The sequence below is a fragment of the Mus musculus genome, chromosome 14 (genome assembly GCF_000001635.26).
Source record: "Mus musculus strain C57BL/6J chromosome 14, GRCm38.p6 C57BL/6J".
Classification (NCBI taxonomy): Eukaryota; Metazoa; Chordata; class Mammalia; order Rodentia; family Muridae; genus Mus; species Mus musculus.
Genome location: NC_000080.6, coordinates 37,136,488 through 37,144,814, shown reverse-complemented (window position 1 = coordinate 37,144,814; position 8,327 = coordinate 37,136,488).

Sequence of the window (8,327 nt, the reverse complement as noted above, 5' to 3'; positions counted from 1 at the left end):
CCAAGTGAACGTCTTCTGTTTCATGTGTATAGATTTAGAAGCATGCTACTGCCTTTCCTGGGAGTTAAAAAAAATGAGAAGTAAATAAAGAGAGAGCCAACAATTGTGCTCGCAGGCAAGTTCTAAGGTTATAAAGATGTCTGATGTTTTTTTGTTTGTTTGTTTGTTTGTTTTTGTTTTGTTTTTTTTAATCCCTGAGCAATGGCAGGCAGAGAGAGAGAAGCCAGGTTGGGGGGATGGTTGCAACTGATGCCAGAACTAAGCCGGATGGAGCAAAAGTGAGCCAAAGGAGCTGGGAGGGGTTGATGACTCAGTGGCTCCCTAGAAAGGAGGTGGCATGTTTCTAAAAGTAAAAGCAAGAGGTGCGGCCTTATTGGAGAAAGTGTGTCACTGTGGGGGCAAGTTTTGAGGTCATTTATTGTAGAAATTATTTAAATCCCAGTCCAAGGTTTCTACCCCACCTTTGATTATTGAGTTCCCAGTTGATAGAATATTTGCCTAGCCTACAGGAAAGTGCTGGGTTTGATCCCTACTAGGGAATAGCCTGGGTGTGGTGATGCAAACCTATAACCTCTGCACTAGAGAGCTGGAAGGTTCTTTCAAATGGTTCAAAGTCATTCTCAGCCATAGCAGATCTTTTCTCAGCAGAACAAAAGAGAGAAGGAAAGGAAAGGAAAGGAAAGGAAAGGAAAGGAAAGGAAAGGAAAGGAAAGGAAAGGAAAGGAAAGGAAAGGAAAGGAAAGGAAAGGAAAGGAAAGGAAAGAAGGAGACGGCAAAGGAGAAGGAGGAGAAGGAGAAGGAAGGAAGGAAGGAAGGAAGGAAGGAAGGAAGGAAGGAAGGAAGGAAGGAAGGGGAAAGAAAAGAGGAAACCTCACCTGTCCTGTGGTGGTAGAGGCAGGGGACAACCCTCAAAGCCTTTAACTGAGTATGAAGCTAAAGCTAAAGTAATAGGATGTGAAATTTATTTCTTCCTCAGTTGGCCTGGGAAGAGGAGAAGCACAGCTTTCATACCCAAGGTCACATCATAAAGAGCAGAGTTTCTGTGTTTACCTCAACAAAAGCCGCAGTGATCAAAGATTCAAACCACCTTTTCTCTATTCTTTTTCCAGTACACCCACCTTGCCCTTTGCACAAGATGTACTATCCTCCCTGTTAAGGCTCTCTTTAAGGGGAGAGGTCTCCAACCTAGTCTAAGCCCAACAACCTAGTGTTTTTCCACTTTTTTTTTTTTTTAGATTTATTATTTATTTATTTATTTATTTATTTATTTATTATATGTAAGTTCACTGTAGCTGTCTTCAGACACACCAGAAGAGGGCATCAGAACTCATTACGGGTGGTTGTGAGCCACCATGTGGTTGCTGGGATTTGAACTCCAGACCTTCGGAAGAGCAGTCGGGTGCTCTTACCCACTGAGCCATCTCACCAGCCCTAAGATTTATTTATTTATTATATGTAAGTACATTGTAGCTGTCTTCAGCCACTCCAGAAGAGGGAGTCAGATCTCATTAAGGATGGTTGTAAGCCACCATGTGGTTGCTGGGATTTGAACTCTGGACCTTTGGAAGAGCAGTCGGGTGCTCTTACCCACTGAGCCATCTCACCAGCCCGTTTTTCCACTTCTTTAAAAACACAAACGAATAGCCTTTCAAAGGGACAGACAAGCAGTTGCGTTTCCACAGCCTCCTGTTGTGTTTTTCCAACCTGTAAGGAGTCTAGGACCCCAGTCAGAATGGCTATGGTTAAGGATTCTAAGGCAACACGCCGCAAGAAAGATACTACTGTATCTGTGTTTTCTGTAGCACTACTCACAATAGCAAATTACAGAATCAGCTTACTTGTCTATCTACAGATGAATGGTTAATGAATATGTGGTATACAAAAAATGGGGTTTTATTCTACCCTAAAGAACCAAGTAGTAGGGCTGGAAAGATGGCTCAGCAGTTGAGAGCACTGACTGCTCTTCCAGAGGTCCTGACTTCAAATCCCAGCAACCACATGTTGGCTCACAACCACCCATAATGAGATCTGATGCCCTCTTCTGGGTTTTCTGAAGATAGCTACAGTATATTTACATATAATAAATAAATAAATCTTTAGGGAAAAAAAAAGAACCAAGTAGTAGCCTATAATAAAAATTAGGTTGTATACTAGTATTGGAATTCATAATTCAAGTCTTCTCATCTGCCTTAGCACTAAGAAGCAATGAACTCATTTTGTATTTATGTAGTCCCCTGTCATCTGTACCATTTTTTCTGTATCCTTTCTCTAAACTAATAGTATAATCACCCACATCAATTCACTGCATTCAGAACACAGTGATTACTCAGTGTAACTCCCTCCACACACATACACTTATCCAGTTTATTCAGTTATTAGCAATGTATTTGTCATTAAACTCTCTGTTTCTCTTGTTGGTATTCTGTCTGGACTCCACCCCCACAGGTACCCAGCAGCAGCCATGTCTGGACTCTACCCCCACAGGTACCCTGCAGCAGCCATGTCTGGACTCCACCCCCACAGGTACCCTGCAGCAGCCATGTATGCTCTGCCCCACAGTTACTTGGCAACAGCCAGATAGGCCTAGCCCACTATGAAAGAGAGCCTCTTCCTCCCTTCTTCTTTCCCTCACTCTCTGCCTCTCTGCGTGAGACTTGGGTGCTGTGCAGCCATATACGTGTTGCTAGGATAGGAAACATGCATCTTTGGGCCTTTACTTTTCCCTGCCCACTGGAGACTCTGGGCACTGGGCCGTGACTTCTGGCTGCTGGTATGAAGTCCCTGCCTACAGCTGACCCATAGCACGGTTCTGCCCTGACACATTGGCCTTGAGGGCCACAAGTCCACCAGCAAGAGCTGCTGCCACCCAGCATCGGCTATGTGTGCTATACAGTCGAAAGGGCACAAGTGCTTACCTATGTTCCCACAGCCTTGGCCTGTTCTCACGGCCTGCGTACTCAGTTTGTGTTATAGGACAAACTCTGTCACCACGATCTTATGACACTGCTGCCAGCTTTCTTATTCTAGTCCTAGCCGAATATTTCTTTGCTAATACAAAAATATACTTCTCTCTACCTACACAACCTGTCAAAGTTACCTAAGATTCTCTTTCCTATCCTGTCTTGACTACTGCTATTAAATTCTATTCAGTTATAACCATAGTGCTCAATCCTGTCAGAAGTTTAATTTTTAAGTTCATGACAGACAGAATTCCCAAAAGCCTCTAACAGTTTCTCCCATGAAGTCTCAGAAGATGTAGACAAAGCTACAGGATGCTGCCTAGATTGTGATATGATAATCACTGAAATACACTGTGGACAACACTGGATACTCTGAGTCAAATGACTTAGCTAAAACCAAGGTAAGCCATTTCTCATGTCACTTGTATCTGTTCCACAGAGAAAACGCCCTGCGTCTTCTGCACTTGAAACCCAGACTGATTGCCCAAGTTACCAAAGAGACCATGCAGACCACAGAGAACTGTTAGCTAGTGGACTCTGTCATTTTTAAAAAAATAATATACAACTGATATATAACTGAGAGACTACTGTTTATTCTTTCTCAGACTTCTGAGTTCATTGACAGCTAGAAGAAATCTTTCACAGATATAATCTGTTATCTCCTTACCTAACTCTGTTTCCATTCATTAAATGCTTCATATTTCCTCTTCTTGCTATGCCACTGTCCTAATATTATCTGAGTTCCTATAAATTTGCCTAACTCTTATAAGACATTCCACTATACAATCCAACTTTTTAAACTTGTTCCTTCTGCTCCACAAAGGGCTCATCTTAAAGACTAATGTTGCTAACTCATATTATCTCTTTTATAAACTTATAAGCTACAGGAAACCCACTCACCTACCTCTCATGGACCAAAAAGCCTCCATCTAGATAAGTACATCTGCCCAGAGTTCCCACTTGCTACCTATTCCAAAGGGTGGGATTCCTCTGAGTTTCAATTGTACATCTTAAGAAAAATTTTTTCTTTCTCCCAAATGTACTTAATCCTATTCTCTGCCTATAATAATGTATTTCAACATCTTGTCAAGTCTGGGCGCTTACTACCCCCAGGACAGCTCCAGAGAAGCAACCTCCAGAGGCTCCAATCTCCTCTCACAGACACATACTCTCCTACTGGATCTGTTCCTTCTGACTTATCCTGGGATGACTCCACAGACCCTGGATAGCAAGGAAACAGCCAACTCTCCTAAGAATGGACAAACATCCCCCATACCCATGTCTCTCTGGGTTCCCCAGAGACATGCTGCCCCCATGTCAGCATGAAGCAGTCAGATATCACGAGGACCCTATTCCTGCTTCACCATCACTTCTTTCTAATTTTTTCTTTTTTAACTAAACCAAAATGGGGGAATGTTGGTATTCTGTCTGGACTCCACCCCCACAGTTATCTGGCAACAGCCAGGTAGGCCTGGCCCAATATAAATGGGGCTGCTTGCCCCCTCCTCTCTCTCTCTTGCCTCTCTTACTCTCATACTTTTGCCTTTTGCCCCTTGCTCCCCCCTCCCCCCATTCTTTTCTTCCCTCTCTCCACGCGGTCATGGCCGGCCTCCACTTCTCTACTCTCTCCTTCTCTCTGCCTTTCTCTGCCTCTACTACTCTCTTAACTCCCCTCCCCATGCCCTAAACAAACTCTATTCTATACTATACTGTCATGTGGCTGGTCCCTCAGGGGGAAGGCATGGGCCTGCCAAGACATCCCTTTCCCCCACACCCCACCAGAACATTTCTTATATCTCTTTCTCTTTTTATGATCAAAGCACCTCTGTTACCCCAATTCTAGCCTTCATCAGCTTTTGTTTGCATTATTAGTTATTTATTTTTCTTTCTTTCTTCCTCTTTCTTTCTTCCTCTTTCTTTCTTTCTCTCTTTCTTTCTTTCTTTCTTTCTTTCTTCCTTCCTTCCTTCCTTCCTTCCTTCCTTCCTTCCTTCCTTCCTTCCTTCCTTTCTGTCATTTGTTTACACCTTGAACCTCTCCACAATGGCAAGAGTCTGCCTTGCCTCTGGGAGTGTTGTGGCCACGCAGGGGAGGCAGAGCACAGCCCATAATAAGGGTCTCTAGGTGTTACTCTTGGTGGAACCAAGGGATAATTTCCAAGGATCTCTGGCCTGGCCAGAACAAAAGAGTCCTCGGCTTCCTCAGGTTCTCTAGCCTGCCCAAATGGCCAAAGTGTTACAGCTCTTTGAAAAGAAGACCTTGCAGGGTATGTAGCCGGGGACTCTTGATACCATAGCAGTGCCAATGTCATTGGCAGCAGTGGTGACAGGTCAGCAGGGGCATGAATCACCTGCCTGCTGGGTGAATCCAAAGTCCAGCAGCAAATGCTTCAGGAAAGAAAACCCTCCCCCAGAGTGTTGCAGCTCAACAAAACAGCCTCTCTCAGTCCATCTCGGTGAGATAACTCATGCTTCCCATTGGCCCTGCTTGAGATGTTAAGAGTGCTCTATTTTCATGGGAAAAGACTTCAGGTGTTGTCCCTATGTGACTGATTGTCATGGCCCTCTCAGTAGGGTGTCACAATTAGGCGTCCCAGCAGAAGTAGAGCTTGGCAGGGATTTGACTCCACCACGCCTGCGCACTGTTCTCAATTCTGAGATTCCCCAGGGTTTGGGCCTATTCAACCTTATCGGGTCTTCTGTCTGATGGCACGGTCCACTGGCCCCACAAAAAAAAAAAAAAGCCTATCTTCTTCATAATGTGAGCTGTTTAATTCCCTGTTTCAAAATAACTAATATGATAATAGAAGCCACAAAAGTGAGAAAGGAAAATAGGGAATAAAAACAAAGCCCTACTTTCTTTACAAAGAATAAGGTTCAATTACTGTGCTGTAAATTCCTTCTCTGCTGTAACAAAGGCTGTAGGAAAGATTGAAGGAGCTAAACAGAGATCCTGTTTGTGAGCTACTCAAATCGGGTGTCTGAAGATTAAAGTGCCCATCCTCCATCCATGTTCCATATAGTTAATCTCTTCAGTAACAGCTTCTCTAGACTTTTCCTGCCATTTGCAGAGGGAAGCGATAAGACCTCGGATGCTGTCAAACTATTTTCTTACCCATATAACAGCAAAGCATTATGTCTGTCAAGATTTATCTAGTTAGATGATCATAAATGACAATAAACCATTCCTTAGAAGATAATAAAGGTTCAAAATACATTTTACATGGTAATTATCCTATTTATAGTCTATTTTCTAGACCTCTAGGGCTCAACTCCTCCTCTCCTCCTCTTCTTCCTCCTCCTCTCCTCCTTCTTCTTAGTACTTTTTACCACCTAACATTATGCTTGTGTGTTTTCTGTCTCCACCAGAAAATAAGTGCCTAAAGGCATATGTTTCAGTTACTAGTCATCCTTATTACAGTACATGGTTCAAAATGAACACCCAGTAAATATTGGTTTCACGGTTAATACGACCTATTAATTAGTCTTTTCTGTCAAATAGTGTAAAAGTTTTATGACAAGGGATTCAAATCTTTTTATCTCCTCACCTTGTAATGAAAGAACTCAGTGGGGAAACCCCCACTCAGCTCCCGATTCGGCGTGCACCCAAGAATAGAACACAACACCTTGATGTAACAACAAGAGGTTTTTTAATGGCGGAGCTCCGGGTCGAAACGTATCTCACATAACAGGAGACAGTGGATTCGACCACGAGGCTTGGAAGCTAGGGGTTTTTATAGAAAAGGAGTGGGGCTGGGGGAGGAATTGGCACAGTTCCACATGATTGGTCCATTTAAACATCAGCAGCCTGTAACATTTAACTTAGGTCAGAGGGGTGGGAGCTAGGGAGGCGATGGGCTTGCCCGGGCATGTCCTGGTCTGTTCTGCTATGTTCTCAGCCCCAGGTTTCAAAGCTCAGAAACAACTCTTTGGGCTATTTAACATACATTACATGAATTACAGTTTTATTTCCTTTCAGTAAGACTTAAAAAAAAAAAAGATTTACTGTGTATACAGCGTTCTGCCTGCATGTATGCCTGCAGGCCAAAAGAGGGCACCATATCTCATTACAGATGACTGTGAGCCACCATGTGGTTGCTGGGAATTGAACTCAGAACCTCTGGAAAAGCAGACAGTGCTCTTAACCTGTGAGCCATCTCTCCAGTCCACCTTGTAAGACTTTGATGCAAACGTTTTTATCAGGCTCCCACTCACATTTCTTGTAATACCTTTAGGCAAATGTTTTAATGCCTCACCATCACACCACTGGATAAAACTGTTGTTTATGCAAAAGCCCTGAAGTAATCAAGAATTTGGGTGAATTAAAAGGCTGTTACCTTCTCATTTTTCTCCATTTCTTTGCACAAATTCTTTTAAAACTAGTTAATCATAAAGGTTGTAAGGTGGCTCCCCAGTCAATGGGGAACAGAGAGAGTCATCCTGGTGTGAGTAAAAAGCAAGTGAACTTCCTGCCAGATATGCTCGATATCCTGCTTTAGGTTGTTGCACACTTAGTTAGGGTTTTACTTCTGTGAACTGACACCATGACCAAGGCAACTTTTATAAGGACAACATTTAATTGGGGCTGGCTTACAGGTTCAGAGGTTCAGTCCATTAGCATCAAAGTGAGAGCATGGCACCATACAGGCCGGCATGGTGCAGGAGGAGCTGAGAGTTCTACATCTTCATCTAAAGGCAGCAGCAGAATACTGACTTCCAGGCAGCTAGGACTAGGGTATCAAAGCCCATGCCCACGGTGACACATCTATTCGAACAAGGCTACACCTCCTAATAGTACCACTCCCTGGAACAAACACATATAAACCATCACACATACTTTTTTATTTATTAACAAAAATAGTTTGCTATACCGATCTACTTTCACTTTGCTTGTGTATTCCTTTGTGCAACACTGGAAGTATTCTTGGTTTGATTCTATCAAAAGTTGTAGGAGGGTGCTCTTTCATGGATACCAAGAAATAACCTCTTGGGCTGAAAAGATGGCTCAAGCACTAAAGGTCAGGCTCCTAACCAAAAATAAAAGAGACATGTCTCTTATTGTAATAAATTATTTTCCACTGAGGCATTTCAGTAGCCTTCACACACACACACACACACAATAAAATAAAATAAAATAAAATAAAATAAATAAAAACCTTCACAAGAAGAGTGGTTTGTATGTATTCTGTTACTCAAGTGGAGCCTGAAGCTTGACAACAAACAAACAAAAATGTCATTGAAAAGTCAAAAGGTAAAAAAGAAAAAGAAAGAAAGAAAGAAGAGAAAAGAAAAAAGAAAAAAAAGAGAAAAGGAAAGGAAAGGAAAGGAAAGGAAAGGAAAGGAAAGAAAAACTCGGAAATAAACCCCTCT